Here is a 17587-nt window from a genome sequence, read left to right as displayed (position 1 = left end):
TCCTCTCCTCTCCTCTCCTCTCCTCTCCTCTCCTCTCCTCTCCTCTCTTCTCTTCTCCTCTTCTCCCCCAACCTCTTTCACTCTGATAGGACCTTGCCATGTCTCTCAAAACTGTCCTTGAACTGACAATCCTATGGCCTCTGTCATCTGAATGCTGCAGCTGCAGGGGCTACTGCATCTAACTTGAAAATAAGTCTCTTGATATCCAGGTCAATATTCCTCCACTTTCAAACAAACATGTAATGGTAGGAATAAAAGGTATTAAAGTACAATGTTCTACACAGATCTGAGAAGCAATCTTTGTTCTTTCTTGAAAATTAGTTGTGATGAGTGCTCCAATTTTCATCAAGCACAGCAAAAGAATTTAAAGCAGATGATTGAATCTTAGACAAATGGTCATGAATGAGTGTCATAAAAGTACTTATTTGGGGATAACCTGAAAATTAAGCATGGCAGTTAAGAGAATGAAAGACACAGAACTGAAATTTTTTATTGGATGTTTTATTTACATTTCATATGTTGTCCCCCTTAGCCCATCCCCCACCCACCCAGGAACCCCTATCCCCTCACCCCTCCTCCTTCTTCTCTGCGATGTAACCCCTACCTACCCCCCCACCTCCCCATCCTCAAATTCCCACGCCCTGGAGCGTCCAGCCTTCATGAGGTCAAGGATCTCTTCTCCCACCTATGCCCAGCAGGGCCTTCCACTCTTACGCATACAGCTGAAGCCATGGATCCCTCCCTAAGTGCTCCCAGGCCGGTGGTTTAGACCCTGGGAGCTCTGGTTGGTTGGTATTGTTGCTCTCCTCATGGGGCCACAAACCCTTTCAGCTCCAGTGGCCTTCACTCTAACTCCTCCATTGGGAACCTCATGATCAGTTCAATGGCTAGTTGTGAGCATCTGCCTCTGAATATGTCAGACTCTTGAAGACCTCTGAGGAGACATCCATATCAGGCTCTTATCAGCATGCACTTCCTGATTTCCACATCAGCATCTACCTTTGGTGACTGCACATGGGATGGATACTCAGGTGGAATGGTCTTCAGATGGCCCCTCCTTCAGTTTCTGTCCCTCACTTTGTCTCCATATTTGCTCCCTTGAGTATTTTGTTGCTCCTTCTAAGAAGGACCGAATCACCCCCACTTGGTCTTCCTTCTTCATGAGCTTCATGTGGCCTGTGAGTTGAATCTTGGGCATTTCAAGGTTCTGGGCTAATATCCAATAATCAGTGAGTGAATACCATTTGTGTTCTTTTGTGATTGGCTTACCTCACTCAGGATGATAATTTCTAGTTCCATCCATTTACCTAGGAAACTCTCTAATTCATTGTTTTTAACAGCTGAGTAATACTCCATTGTGTAAATATACCACATTTTTTGAATCCATTCCTCAGTTGAAGGACATCTGGGTTCTTTCCAGCTCCTGGCTATTATAAATAAGGCTGCTATGAACATAGTTGAGCATATGTCCTTGTTATATGTTCGAGCATCTTCTGGGTATATGCCTAGGAGTGGTATAGCTGGATCCTCAGGTAATGCTATGTCCAATTTTCTGAGGAACCGCCAGACTGATTTCCAAAGTGGCTATACCATCTTGCAGTCCCACCAACAATGGAGGAGTGTTCCTCTTTCTCCACACCCTCGCCAGCATCTACTATCACCTGAGTTTTTAATCTTAGCCATTCTGACTGGTGTGAGATGGAATCTTAGGGTTGTTTTGATTTGCATTTCCCTGACGACTAAGGATACTGAACATTTCTTTAGGTGCTTCTCGGCCATTCGAGTTTCCTCTGTTGAAAATTCTTTAAGCTCTATACCCCATTTTTTTTAATAGGGTTATTTGGTTGTCTGGAGTCTAATTTCTTGAGTTCTTTGTATATATTGTGAATCTAACCAAGCAAATGAAAGACCTGTATGACAACAATTTCAAGTCCCTGAAGAAAGAAATCGAAGAAGATCTCAGAAGATGGAAAGATCTCCCATGCTCAGGGATTGGCAGATTAATATAATAAAAATGGCCATCTTGCCAAAAGCAATCTACAGATTCAATGCAATTCCCATTAAAATACCAACTCAATTCTTCACAGAGTTAGAAAAGGAAATTCTCAAATTCATATGAAATAACAAAAAACCCAGGATAGCAAAAACTATTCTCAACAATAAAAGAACTTCTGGAGGAATCACCATCCCTGACCTCAATCTGTACTACAGAGCAATAGTGATAAAAACTACCTGATATTGGTACAGAGACAGGCAGGAAGATCAATGGAATAGAATTGAAGACCCAGAAATGAACCCACACACCTATGGTCACTTGATCTTTGACAAAGGAGCTAAAACTGTCCAGTGGAAAAAGGACAGCATTTTCAACAAATGGTGCTGGTTCAACTGGAGGACAACATGTAGAAGAATGAAAATTGATCCATTGTTATCTCCTTGTACAAAGCTCAAGTCTAAGTGGATAAAGGACCTCCACATAAAACCAGATACACTGAAACTAATAGAAGAGAAGGCGGGGAAAAGCCTCAAATACTTGGGCACAGGGGAAAAGTTCCTGAACAGAACACCAATGGCATATGCTCTAAGATCAAGAATTGACAAATGGGACTTCATAAAATTGCAAAGTTTCTGTAAGGCAAAGGACAAACGACAGCCAACAAATTGGGAAAAGATCTTTACCAATCCTACATCTGATAGAGGGCAGAACTGAAATTTTCTATGAGAAACCAGCCTTTGAGAGAGGTTGTTACAATTGCTCCAATCACTAATCAAAACTTAACAGCTTTATTGACATACAATTTAGGTGCACGTAAAGATGCCCACGTGAAGACACACAGATCCGTCCTGGAAGCATGTTCACACTTATGCAGCCACCACCACCACCACCAATTTTACATTTTCATGATCTCGAATGAAACTCCACAGCATTTACAGTCATTCTTGTTCCTTCCTTTATCCCAGTCCATGCCATGGCAATCACTCACCTGTTTCTGTCTCTTTAAGCATGTGAAGATTCTGGGCACGCTACTCATATGTGTTCTTCTTTGTTTAGAATCTTTCCCTTAATGTAATGCTTTCTGGCTTATTCATGTTGTTATACATACCAGGACTTCACTCCTTTATATTGTCAAACAATATTCCAGTCAATGGACTTTCAAATCTCCCCTTCTGCCATTATGAATGGTGTTGCAAACACTCCCATATATGTTTTCTGTGTTTCATTTTTTTAATAGATATATGCTTTTATTTTTCTCCACTGTATACTTAGGAATGCAGTTCCTGCTGTCTATGGGAGACTTGATTAATCTTTTGATGGACTTCCAGGCTGATTTCCACAGTGGCTGCACCATTTACATTTCTACCATCAGACAAAATGGTGAATCATTTGTAAACTGTTTGTGGAAGTATAAATTAGTAAACTATGGAAAACAGAATGGGGGTCACTCAAAAAAAATAAAATAGAGCCAGTCCTAGTGGTCTATGCCTGCAACCCACCCACTCAGGAGGCAGAGGCAGCTGGATCACTGTGCATTGTTAACACGTCACAATCTAGGGCAGTGAGGGTTATATAATGAGAGTCTGCATGAAAACAAAGGTTTCAGTAGAAGATGGAGACCTGCAGTTGGAACCATATCTGACTCTGGGTTAGACCAGAGGCACATGGAAAGTTCCATATCTGCAGCATCAGTGGAGCCCGGGAAAAGGGGCAGAGGTGGAGCTGTATCTGACCTGAAGGGAAGTTCCACAGGCTGCAACTGCTTCAGCTGAATCTTTGAACTCAGGGTGGGATGATATATTACTCTGGGTAATGCCCACAGGTACATGCTGAGTTCCACAACTAGAAAAAGCTGAAGACACAGGAAGGAGGCTTGAGCTGACACAGGACAATACTTGACCCTCAGAGGAAGTCTTGGGATGGAGCCCCTGACCATACATACCAGTACTATAGAGACAAATGATACTTCAACCCTACAATGATTTAGTTCTCTCCTGAATATCACAGACGCCACCACTGGAAAGTGTGTCTTGAATTTAAAAGTCAAAGTAAAATATTTGAAAGTAAGAAACCTCAACCAGCAAACTAACTCCAGATATTCATGCCCCAAGAAACAAAGACAACATGAAAACCAAGATACCATGTCTTTTTTGAAGATTTCTAGCTCCATAATATTAGCTCCTATGAGAGTGATTTAGAAGAACTTCCAAAGAATTTAAACGAATAATTAAAACCATGTTCAAGAAACTTGAGAAAGACATGGTGCACTCCAAGCGAGCAAAACCAAAAGGCTGAATGACGTAAGGGGGTCAGCATGCTGTATGGAAAGTAATTCAGTAAAGAAATAGAATTGCTGAAGAAAATCAAAACTGAAATGATTCTGGGAATAAAGAGCTCAATGAGCCGAAAGGTAAGTTCAGTGAATGGCTCGAGCAACAGGTAGAACATTGAAAGATGGAGGATCCAGGCTGGAAGACAAAGTAGAGGAATTTGATCGTACAATAAAAACATCAGTATATGTTTACCTTTAATATATACATACATATGTATGAAAGATAGACGTATGTATACACAGAGAGAGAGGGAGAGGGAGAGAGGGAGGGAAGGAGGGAGGGAGGGAAAGGGAGAGGGAGGGAGAGAGGGAGAGGGAGAGGGAGAGGGAGAGACAAACAATACAAAAAATTGATGGAACAAAGAGATGGCTCTTGACAAAGATGAATACAATTGAAAAGCCCTTGGTCAAATAAACCAAAAGCAGGAGAGAGAAGACCGGAATTAATAAAGGAAGAGCCGAAAGTGGAAACATTACGTCACACACCAACAAAATCCAGAAATTCATGATGGCATATCTTAAAAACCATAGTTGAATAAATTAGGAAACTTAAAAGAAATGGATGAATTTCTACATGCATATGAGATATTAAAATTAAATCAGGATGAAATAAAGACACTAAACAGATCTATAATCAGCAATAAGACTGAAGCAGTAATGAAAGCCTCTTAATTTAAAAATAATCTGGACTAAACAGATTCACTACAGAATTCTACCAGGACTTCAAACAACCACAAACACTACTGAAACTACCCCATGTGCTTGTTTGAATGAGTATTCCGGTATTAGAATACTTGGTCCCTATAACTTTAATTTTTTTAAACATCTATTTTTTAATGATGGTACTTAGATGCTTTTACCTCCCTTATAATCCACCATCCACCAGAGGTAGTGGAACAAAAAGGATTGTGGGAAGGCGGGGAAGGAATGGACAGGAAGGGCGGGAGTGGACCTGTTTAGAAAGGTTCTTTGGAACAACTCCTGTCTGTGTTGTCTGGAAATCTGCAGTTCACTTCACAGGTCAGCAGAGGCAGCTTGGCCCACTTGCAAACACTTCACTGATACACCAGCAGTCTAGTTCGGAAGAGTTGGGATAGCAAATATGAATCAGCAGTGGTGGCACTACCTAGCAGAGACAGCCAGGTCTCAGCCTTGGTACAAGTCAGCAGAAGAGACCCAGAGGGATGTCAGGAAAAGTTCTCAGCTGTGCCTCTCTCAGTGAATCGAAGATGAGTGAAGATTCTAGATCAAAAAGCATGGCACAGCTACCTCTAGAAGCAAGCCAAGCTCAGCCTCCTCTCTGTCCATTTGAGTCCTTTTATACTCTCAGCGAACACCACGTGTCCTTCATGGGTCTTGCCCCAGCACATGCATCAGTCTCAGCTGACATCACTTTGCCAATCAGCCTGAGTCCTTGGAAGTGGCAAGAAACTACAGTATGCCATCAGAAGTATTTTGGCAGGTTTCTCTCTATGGAATCCTGACAAATACAGCTCAGGTACACAATATAAGGCAGACCAATGCACGTGGGTCATTAGCAAAGAATCTCTCATCACAGGTCCTTTCATGTGCTTGCTTTAGCAGAACATCCTCTCTCCTGTGTCTGCTTCAGCGGAACATTCCTTCACGTGTTTGCCCCGGCAAAACACAATCCAACCAACTTTCCAAAGAACCCTTAAGTTTCCACTTCAGGTCCCAAGTTAATGGCGCTTTGGGGAAGCTTAAGATATGTGGTGGTGTTGGAGTGAGTGTAAAGTATGTTGTTTTGAGAGTTTAAATACTCAAACCGCTTCTAGTTCACTTTGCTTCTTCCTGTTTGTAGCTCGAGATGTGAGCCCCTACATTCCTGCTCCAGTTGCTATGCCTGCAGCTGGCTGCCATTCCTCCCAGATGTGCAATGCCTCCAAATCATCCAGGAACTGTAAGCCTAAATACACGGTCTTCTATAAATGGCCTTTTCTTTAAATTACAGCAATAGAAGAGTAACTAATACAGCCCACAAAATAGAAAACAAAGGAAAGCTTCCAAATTCTTTGTATGAAGTATTACTTCTATATAAAAACCAGGTGAAAACATCACAGAAAACAATAGAAGTACAAACCAACCTACTTGATGAACATAGTTAAATCTCTAATAAAATGCTCACAAATTGAATTCAACATCACGTTAAAAAGTTCATTTATTGTGAATAAATGGGCTTTGTTCCGGCAGTGCAGGGGTGGTTCAACAAGTATAAATCAATAAAGGTGTAGCGGGATACCATCCCACTACATTTGTATAAAGCTCAGCGATTGGGTTGTATGAGAGGTAGGTAGAGTGAGGAGAGGAAGAGGAGAAGGAAGAAGAGGAGCTAGAAAAAGCAAGGGAGAGATGTAGGAGTCATGGAGGACCATGCATGTATCGAGAGCAGTCCTGGGTAACAATTTATATCATAAGGTTAGATATTGGGACACATCTCTAATTGTGTGGGCATCTTGTTAATTGAGCATTATCAAATATATAAAGCTATTGGATAATCTTTAAACATTAGAGTCTCATTTCTACTGGGTACCATGTAGATGGTGGGATGGTCTGGGCTCAGCCAAGCATTGGGGAGACAGCGTGGTAGATTGTCAGAGCCATTTCCCACACTGGTGTCTTGTGGGTGCAAGGGCTGGTGTTTCTGGCTGGCCATTTCTAGCTGTGATGTGCATGTGGCCTCTGGCCATTTGTAGCTGTGGAGTGCATGGCCACTGGCTGAGGAACATGGCGGCAGAGCTAAACAGAGCCACCCCCCCTTAGATAATCTGCCTAAGAAATAGTCTTTTTAAAATATTACTTTAACATAAAGGTAATTAATTCATCACATTAATGGAATAAATATCAGAAATCACATGGTCATCTTAATACACACAAACCCTTTGACAAAGTCTAATAAACATTTCTCCACGATAAACGTCATAAAGAAGCTAAAGAAGGAGAAAGCATGAGTCAATATAATAAAGACTGTATGTGACAAACCTATAGCTGATATCATTCTAAGTGGAGAAAAACTCAAAGAATTCCCAGGAATATCAGGGACAAGACTGTCCATTCTTCTGACTTCTATTCAATATTGCACTTGAAGTCTTAGCTAGAGCAATAAGAAGAGAAAAATAAATAAAAGATATAAATAGAAGTTAAAAGGTCTCCATTTTCAGATTATATTATTCTATAAAAAAGAGACCCTAGAGATTCCATCAAAACCTTTTAGATCTGTCAAAGCCCTTTTAGCAAAGGTGTAGGACACAAAATCAACAAACACACACACACACACACACTCACACGCACACACACACACACACACAATCTGGGAATAAGGCTTATTAGGGAATAAAAGGCCTCTACAATGAAAATTTTAAGACACTGAAGGAAGAGAGAAGACACTAGTAGATGAAAAGACAACACATGTTCATGGGTTGGGAGAATTAATACTGCAAAAATGTCCATCTTACCAAAAGCAATCTATAGATTCAAAGCAATCTTACTAAAAATTCCAACACCATTCTTTGTAAAGAATACATACAGCTATGGGAAAAAACTTCTGCAGAGACACAAAAGACTAAGAATAGTCAAAGCAATCCTGAACAAAAAGAATTCTACAGGAGGCATGGCCATACCTGATTTCAAATTATGCTACAAAGACACAGTAATCAAGACAAACCAGTGACAGCACAACAGCAGATACACACATCAATAGAATAAACTTGATAACCCACATACGAGTCAACAAAACTACAATTTCCTGAGTTTTGACAATGATGTCTAAATATGCTTTAGAGATAAGACAGCACAGTCAGTAAATGGCACCTGGACAACAGGATTTCCAAATTCAGAAAAATGAAACTAGATTCCTATTGGTCATGCTGCATGAAAGCCAATGGTAAATGGACCAAGGACCTCAGCATAGGACTTGATACTCTGATGGTGTTAGGGGGAAAAGTAGGGTGTATGCTTCAACTTAGAGGCCCACCTGGGTAGGGACTTCCTGAACAAAGCTCTGGTAGCACAGGAAATCAGACCAGCAATCAACAGATGAGCTCTCCCAAACCCAAAAAGTTCTTGTATAACAGATGAAACTAAAGTTGGAGAGAAAAAAAGGGGATGGGAGAAATGATATGATTATATTATAATTTAAATTATTTAAAAACGTTCTCAACATCCTTAGTCATTGGGGAATTGTAAATTAAAACTACTTTAAATTCTATCTCACCCCAGTAGGAATGGCCATCAACAGGATTACAAATGTCAACAGCTGGTATAAAGGAAATCTATATACTATTGGCGGGAATGTAAATTAGTCTAGCAACTTTGGAAATCAGTCTGGAGATTTCTCAAAAAAACTAAACATAGAATTGCCATATGATCCAGTGTGGGAGTTTGAATATATAGCCCCTATAGGTCAATAGGGAGTGGCACTACTAGGAGGTGTGATCTTTTTGGAGTAAATGTGACTTTGTTAGAGGAAGTGTGTTACTGAGGGGAGGGCTTTCATGTTTCAGAAGCTCAAGCCAGGCCTAGTGGCTCACTGTCTCTTCCTTCTGTTTGTGAATCCAAATGTAGAACTCTCAGCTCCTTCTCCAGCACCATATCTGCCCGTGTGCTGCCATATTGATAATGGACTAAGCCTCTGAACTGTAAGCCAGCCCCAATTAAATATTTTCCTTTATAGGAGTTGCCATAGTCACGGTATCTCTTCACAGCAATAAAACCCTAAGATGCCCAACTATACCACTCCGGGGTATACTCACAACAGACTTATATCCCACTGCAGAGAGATGTGCACATTCATGTTTACTGCTGCTGTGTTCAGAACAGCTAGGAAATGGCTTCAAATTCAAAGTTTATCAGCATATGAATGACTAAGACATCAGTGGCACATACATTCAATGGTATCACTGGGCTGTAAAGGAAAATGAAGCCATGAAATTTGCAGATAAACAACTAGATCTGGAAAGAAATTATGCAAGGCAGGCCCAGAGAGACAAAGTCTAGGTTAAAATCTTTTGTTTTGTGTATTTAAGTAGGTAGAAGCCAAGGAACTAGAGAGGGGTCTTTTGGTGGGGGACTTACATGTTGGGGAGAGGAATAGTCATAGGTAAAGCAAAAGCAGAGATGTGGAATGCTATTGGCAGAAAAGCTTAAGTGGGGAGGGGTCTATGGGGAGTATGGGGGAAAAGAGGAGGTGGAAGGGAGGGAGTACCCACAGAAACAACTGCGTGAAAATCCATATAGAAACCTGCTATCTCACAACCCACTCAAAAACCCAATAATCAGAGCCAGCCCAAATTCCAGGGTAACCCCATACCCAGGGTCACATGGACAGCAATTACTGGTCTTTGTGGGTTATATATTTTAAAGAAAAACTATGAGGTTGGGAGGGGGTATATGGATGAAGATGAAGGAAGAAATGGGAATATTATTGTCATTGTCAATGAAATATGTATGAAATCCTCCAGAACAAAGGAAAAATTGAAATGCATATGTGGTTTGGGGAGCATTTCCCCCACATCCCGAAATCTATTGGGGAAAGCGAGTGGTCCGATTGTTCATCTGAGACAAATCCAGGGCAGAGCAGAAGAATGCTCTTCTGTGTTAGGGGCAGTGATGACACAGACTTCCCACCAGCAGCTTTCCGAGATTAGGAGCGGTGTGCAATCCCAGGAGAGGAAGAGGCTAATCGAGTCAATCCTGCTAAAAAACAATAAAGATGACTCAGAATTCCGTGTCCACAGCACCTTCAGCATCTCTCACACACACAGCACCTGGCATGTGATACCTGTTTCCCTTAGTCTCCTCCCTTAAGCGGCAGTGTGAACACCGAACTTGGGCTGTGATGGGTAAGTGCTGTGGGACAGAAATGTACTGGCTTTGACTATGAAACAATAAATGGATATTCCCTTTGGAACCTCAATTCAATTCACTCAGACCAAACATTCTAAGCAGATGAAGATGATCAGTTAACAAGCATAAGATGCAAGCGGCTATCTTTCTTTTTGTTGTCCTGTTTCTAATGTAACAGCAACCCAACCTCTGCTGTCTTGAACATCACAGATCTTTTTGTTGTTGTTGTTGTTGTTGTTTTCAATGCAAAGGTTTGCCAAACACAGAGATTTCACTATTTATGGAATGTCTGGCAACTAGATTGTACTACATTTTCAAGTCAGGTACTGAAGTTCTTTGGAGAGGTCTTTGTTGTACACAACCTAGTGAGCTTCAGTGTTGTGGCAGATTCAGTTACAAGGCAAAATGATTTAAGGGATGTTTTTCTGGAGAGAGGAAAAAGGGACAAGGAAGGTAACTGGTGTTTAAGGGATAATCCAGTATTGCCAATACCACACTCCATGGGAGAAAAGATCTGTGATGGATGAAATGCTCCTACAAATCCTCGGAGTCCGAATGTCTTCTTGATACTACTTTAACATTACTTAAAGTGATATATTAAAAACATCACATTATTTCACTATTGCAAACAATCCTGTTTTCAGGTATCAGTTAAATTCTAAATATTACATGTCTGTCAGTGTTTCTCACACTCTTGAACACAGTAACTAGTAACATCAGGACTTTTTTTTTTTAAGGACCACAGAATCCTCAGATTTCAATGTTCTTCCCCAGTGCAACGCAGACATTAGAATAGACACAAATGGGAAATCCATAGTTTAAAACAATCTGTTTTACATGGTTTGTGTTATTTTAAAGGGTAATGTAGGTCATACATTTAGGCAGTGATATAAATAAACCTTAATTCTTGGTGAAAAAGAAAAGAAGGAATTCCATATGGTCTAACAAACCTGCTACTGGCACACAGCATAGGAACTGGTTGTTAAAACACAAAACTTAACACATGGAAGGAACTTAAGTGTCCATTAATGGAAGTGAATAAAAATGGTGGTATACTAGGCTGGAGAGATGGCTCAGTAGGCAAGAACACTTGCTACTCTTAAAGAGGACTCAGGCTCAATTCCCAGAATCTGTATGGTGGATTATAACCATCTGAAACTCTGGTTCCAGAGAATCTGATGGTCTCTTCTGACCGCCACAGGTATCAGGCTCACATGTGGTATACACACATACATACAGGCTAAATACTCATATACATAAAATAAAATCATTAATAATTTCAATTTTTTTCATTTTTGAGGCAATTTTTCTGTATAGTTAGCCATGGCTGTTCTGGAAACCAGGTTGGCCTTGAACTCAGAGATGTGCCTGTCTCTGTCTGCCATGTGCTGGAATTAAAGGTGTGTGCTACCACTGCCTGACTGATTTTTTTTTAATTTATCATTTCTTCTTCTTCTTTTTTTTTAAAAAAAATGAGACCTTGTTATCAGCTTGTGGAGAGCAACTTATGTCTTATCAGCAGCCTGGGTTGTTTGGGGATTCCCAGGGGACCCCTTTGGCCAGCAACTCATTTGGACACATCCCATGACAGTTACTGGAACTGGCTTACATCTGGGAACTCGGTAGCAAGTGATATCCAGTTAGGACTATTTCTCCCTCCCTTCTTACTTGGAGACTTCATTAGGATTGCCTTCACAGATTTTAGGAATTTTCCGCTGCACTAAGTTCTCATATCATCCTTCAAATGTCCCTCAATTCTAGCTATCTTACCCCACAGTATCTCCTTCAATCCTCCTCTCCCTTCTCCCTCCCCTCCTCAAATAATGGGAACACACCTATACATATTCATGTAGAAAAAAAAAGCATTTCAAGGGTGAGAACATCCCTGACTAGTTTAAGATTATAGTTCAAGGAAAGATCTCCACGATGATCGGTTCCTATTGCTGTAATAAACACCATAACCAAAATCAACTTGGGAAGGGATGGGTTTATGTCAGCTTACTATTGAGGTCCATCAACTCTAAGAAAGTCAGGGCAGAAACTCAAGGCAGGAACCTGGAGGCAGGAACTGAAACTAATCTTAGAAAATTGCTGCTTACTGGCTCTTACTTTATGACTTGTTTAACTTGTTGTTGTTGTTGTTATTGTTGTTATTGTTGTTCACTTGTTTTGTTTTGTTTTGTTTTTTAAATACATTTCAGAACCACCTGCCCAGGGGTGGTATTACCTACAGTGGGCCAGACCCTCCAACAGCAATCAAGAAATTGCCTCACAGACCTATCTATAATTCTATAATTCTGTCTTTTAGAGGTGTTTTCTCAGTTGAGATTCCAAGATGAACCTTGCTTATGTCACGGTGACAAAAACTAATCAGCAGGACATAGAGCCCTTGTTCCAAAGATTAAAATGGCAGACAGGGACAGCTTTGGGCATGCTCAGGCTATGGTTTTGATGGGTTTTTGGCTTTTGGACCTTCTTTGCCCTGGCATAATGAATCTGAGTCTGAGCATATAGGAGATACAGATCTGCAGAAACACAAGGGTCTCACCGCACTACCTCAAGATGAATTAAAAAGAGGAAAATCTAGGAATACACTCTACCAGAGAGAAACTTTGTACAGATACAAAGTACCTGGATTAAAAAAAAGACTTATCTTGCAGTCACCAAGAATCAGAGGTTGGCTGGGTGGTAGTGGGGCATGCCTTTAGTTCCAGCACTCAGGAGGCAGAATTCAAGGCCAGTCTGGTCTACAAATTGAGTTCCAGGACACCTAGAACTGTTACACAGAGAAACCCTGTCTCAAAAAATAAAATCAGAAGACTGGATTTTATGCCCTCAGAGAAACATGGCTAAAGAATCAAATATCCATAGGGAGTACTTAGGCTGTGGGCTGGATGGCTTCTGTGGGCTTCTCTGTGCCCTGAGCCTTTCAATTCTGCCCTGGGTTCATACAGTCTGATTTCATAGGCTGCCCTTGTAAAAAGTCTCTTCCAGGCAAGGTGATAGCGTTTAGTAAGCTTTCATTGAGTGATGAGCTGCAGAAGCAAACTGGTGGTTACAATAAGCATTTAGTTATGTCTCTTGTACAAGGAGTCAGAGGAAGTGACATCTGTGGTTCTCTGGCTTAGCTATGAGTGTGGGATGCAAGGTCCATAAAGACATCTTCTTATCGAGGGACTCCATCTAAAGGGTCAGTCACTCTTGGAACAGATCCAATGGGAGAAAAGTCAACGTGGTTTTTTGCTGACCACCCTCCTTACCAGGCCTCATTAGAAAAGTGGTATTTTCCAGTTTTAGGTGGAGGTAGTTGTGGGCCTTGGGAGACATACCCTTGGGGTTATCAGATTAAAGAGAAATAACTATGGCTTTCTCGAGTAATTTAGTACCTATTTAAAAATAGCACAACGCTATGATAATACTATTTATTGCATTATTGAAAACGAGTAAACCAGAGCTGGAGAGATGGCTCAGAACTTAAGAATAGCCACTGCTCTTGCAAAGGACCCAGGTTCAGTTCTCAGCACCCATGTGGCAGCTCCCAACCACCTGTAACTCTGCCCCAGAGGATCAGATGCTTGTTCTGATCTGCACACTGGTGCACATACATGCTCCCTTGTGCACTCACATGTACATGAATTTTTTTTAATTAAGAAGAAAATGAGGAAAATTTGCACACTCTACAAAACATTATTTACACTGTGGAGGGACTCAGGAAATAAAGGGAATGTGATTATGAAATGAAGAAATTGTCAGTGCCTCTGTACAAGTGTGTGGGATGGGCGAGCAACCAACAAGGATGCTGCTTCTCACATAATATACTTCAGATGTGGGGCACAGTGGGACATCTTGGTGGATTGGCAGGTTTTTGAGTTTCTTCTGCAGAACTCTAGTGTCTGGATGCCTCCCAAGATGAAAGGACTTGATGAAAGTGCTTGTCTAACATCTAGACGTTGACATACATGGTAGTTTTGGTTAAAGTTTTATCTTAGGGTTTGGTGTGGTGGCAAACCTCTTCAATCACAGCAGGGACAATCTCTGTGAGTTCTAAGCCAGATACTATCTCAACAAAAATGTCTTAGAAAATGTTTGCAGTTCTGGGAAAGGTCTGAGACGTGCTAAGCCAAGCTAATCTTCTCAGATGCATGGAATCTCTTCGATGGGCAGCACTGTCTGAGTTCTAACTAACAGAGATAGGGATGTGGCCTCAAGTATTTCCCAAAGCAGGACAGAAAGATGGGAAAAGTTAAGAAGTTACTGTTTGATTTGATCTGGTTTGTATTTCTCAGTGGTAAAAATAAGCTATTCAAACACAACTAAAAACCATGTTATAAAGACTACCTACAGAGAAATGCTCACTTTTTTGAGAGATTCATCTTAGAAAAGAGTACTAAATAGCAGCAAACCATGTTCACTCAGAGCCAAAGTGCACATGACCTTCAAGTTGAATTCAATCGGTGTCCATAGACCTGAATGATAGACTTACTAGACCATCTCATAACTTCACTTACAAAAGGAAATTCTTTATGCAAAGAGAAATTAAGTCAACTGGCCTCCCATGTATTAAAGTTAACTTTACAACATTAATTCTTTTTTGCTTATGTTATAACCTTTGCTTCATCTCTGAACCTGGGTGGAAAAATACTCTTGAAGCCAGTGGTTCTCAACCTGTGGCTCTCGGCCTCATAGGGGGTCAAACAACCTTTTCACAGGAGTTACCTAGGACCAATGGAAAATATTTACATTATGATTCATAAAAGTAGCAAAATTACATTTATGAGGTAGCAACAAAGACGATTTTATGGTTAGGGGGTCACCATGACACGAGCAACTTTATTTTAAGGGTGGCAGCATTAGGAAGGTTGAGAACCACTGCTTTAAGCAATTTACTTTAAAAGACAAAAATCATGCACATGGGTATTATTGTGATGTCTGTCTTTCCAAATGTCCCAGCTTATATCCTTAATAAATCCAATTCTGCTTTATAATGACTCGAACCTGAACTTCTTTCCTACAGTGTGAATCAATATCCCAACCGCTGGTGAGGTAGGGTTTCCTAAGTGGGGACCTCTGAAGGCTATAGACAATACCACATTTGTCTCCTGATGCCACTAATAGCACCTGCGTCAGAATCATTGTGGCCTATGGATTATCTTTGCCGGCAGTAATGTGGAGACCTAAGAAAGGGACAGACAGCTGTGTCTATGACTTCCACAAGGCAAATGCTGGGTTCTTCAGTGGCCTTGACCCCATTCATTTGGTAGACAACATTCTTTCTGGTTACGTTCTTTGTCACAGCACAAAGTGAATGAGCAAAGTGGTTGGGAATGATATGAAGCATTAGTTTGGTGACTTCCCCAGATTGGTAGCTGTCTGATGGTCAGGGGTTTTTTCCACCCACTAGCCCATGATTCAGCAGGCTGAAGCCTGCCTGGTGAATAACCGTTAATGAGGGAAACCCTCCCAGAAGCCATCTCTGTCCTCTTGAAATAATTTCCACTGTTCATTAGTGAGCAAGCCTGAGATTTCACTAACTGTTTGTTTAAGGATTGTAGCAAGTGCAGTGATATTTTACTTTTAAAACTGAGTCATGGGACATGTAACTTACTCTTCCTACCATGTGGGGAGGGTAGGCGCTCTGGGAATGTCTTCAGTTGTCTCTTAGCTTCTCCCTCCTCTGTTCTCTCAACCCGATCACAACTCCTTACAGAGCTGAAGGTATCATGCATGACCTGGTATTCCTATTCCTCTCTTAAGATAGACCACCCCCCCACTCACCACTGTATGGGGCACATTCCTTCGAGTTCATCCAGTCTGGCAAGCTGCCATCTCAGGCTCTGGCTACCTGTCACTAGGGATCCATTCCCGGTGCTGCTCAGTGGTTAAGGGAAAATGAGCACTGGTCCTTTTGGAAGGGCAAGGAACTTGGCTCTGCTTCAACTCCACATCACTCTCTTTGCACTGCGGTTTCCATGCAAGAAGGCAAATACTACTTATCCCTAGAAACATGTCTTTATTATTTTTTCCTTCAAGCTACCTTGTTTGGTCTACGTGGGAACCACAAATCTTTTATTGTCTTGATTGTGACTTTATATCGTATGAAGTAATCACCTTAGTCTAGGTAGCCTAGAGGATTTTTGTTTCTTCTTTCCCCATATAGACTCTTCAAACCACTAGTGTTTGCTTTCCTTTATTATTATTATTATCATTGTTATTGTTATTATTTAGTAGTTTAATTGCTCTGTGGTCAGAAGAGGGAGGCAGGTCAGCTATGTTGAGGTACATGGAACTCTGAGAGCTTTTATCTGTAAATAAGCTGCCTATTTCTGATGTACCATAGAAAGTGATTTTATTATAAAAAGAATTTGAAAGAAAAACATGATCTCTTAATGAAGATTGCAAAATAAACCAGTGGCAAAGTAAAATAGAAAACCAGAAGACTGTCCAGAAAGGAATGGTGAAGGTAAAACTTGGGAGTTTAACTTACAATGAGCCAAACTGTGAAGGCGAGGGGCAGAGAAGGAGGCGGGACATGAAGATGGGGTTGGGGCTGTATGTGAGCTAATTGTGCTATGAGTCTGGAAGAGGAAGGGGCACAAAATCCATCATTTGGAAGTTAAAGTTTATAATCAAGACAGATGAGCAGAACAGGTGTGCTGACCGTGTAATTCCAACCCTGGAGCCTAAGGCACGAAGATCGTGAATTAAGAAGCCAGCCTAGGCTACATAGCAAGACCTCATCCCTTACCACCACCTGCCTGCAACACACATAGAAAATCATGATATAAAGGGAAGGCAGAGGGGAGGCAGAAATCCGTGAGCCTTGGCTGTTTACAGAACGAGAACAGCGATGTTGACAGGAATGCTATTAGCTTATTGAAAAGAAGTGAGAAAAGTTGGCCCTGATCCTGCCTTCCACAGCTCTCTTCTGAGACCATGTGGTTCTCTGCCAAGTTCTGGGTAATAAAAAGAGCCCGAGGCGCTCTGCACAGAGGAGAAACTGCAGCTTCAGAAGGGAGAAATCAGGACAGGATCACCAAGGTAAGGCTGAGACCAAAACTGTGGGAAATTTCTAATAGCTTCTGCAAAGAAAAGTAAGTCTTCAGACCTATGGAGTTTCCCCCCCACCCCCGTCTTATTTCTGAGAAATAAATTACTAGACTGGTTTGCTGTTATTGCTAACAGAAGTAAAGTGGATGGAAAATAATTGCTACTAACTCATGATGCCATTTGCTTTCCTTTGAGAGATCTTTAAAATTATTAATAAATTGCGTGATTAGATAGTATTAGTCTTTAAATCCCCATCATCATGAAATTTTACAAAGCAAGATGGTAATTCGACTTCTTCCTTTAATGCTTAGCAACTGTCTGCAAGTGGCTGTCAGTAAAAGGAAGGTCAT

The 17587-nt window shown here is 41.1% G+C and overlaps 1 protein-coding gene across 1 annotated transcript in view; it reads left to right on the top strand.

Moving 5' to 3' along the window:
* The first annotated feature begins 17146 nt into the window (after positions 1 to 17146).
* Il33 (interleukin 33) overlaps positions 17147 to 17587 on the top strand; it is a 35284-nt gene continuing 34843 nt past the window's right edge. Inside the window, exon 1 of the mRNA XM_028764097.1 lies at positions 17147 to 17228. The gene's annotated coding sequence lies outside the window, so the exon portion shown is untranslated. The remainder of the gene's footprint in view (positions 17229 to 17587) is intronic.

Source organism: Grammomys surdaster, unplaced genomic scaffold (genome assembly GCF_004785775.1).
Source record: "Grammomys surdaster isolate TR1022 unplaced genomic scaffold, NIH_TR_1.0 141, whole genome shotgun sequence".
NCBI lineage: Eukaryota > Metazoa > Chordata > Mammalia > Rodentia > Muridae > Grammomys > Grammomys surdaster.
This window is presented reverse-complemented; position numbering and strand designations above follow the sequence as displayed.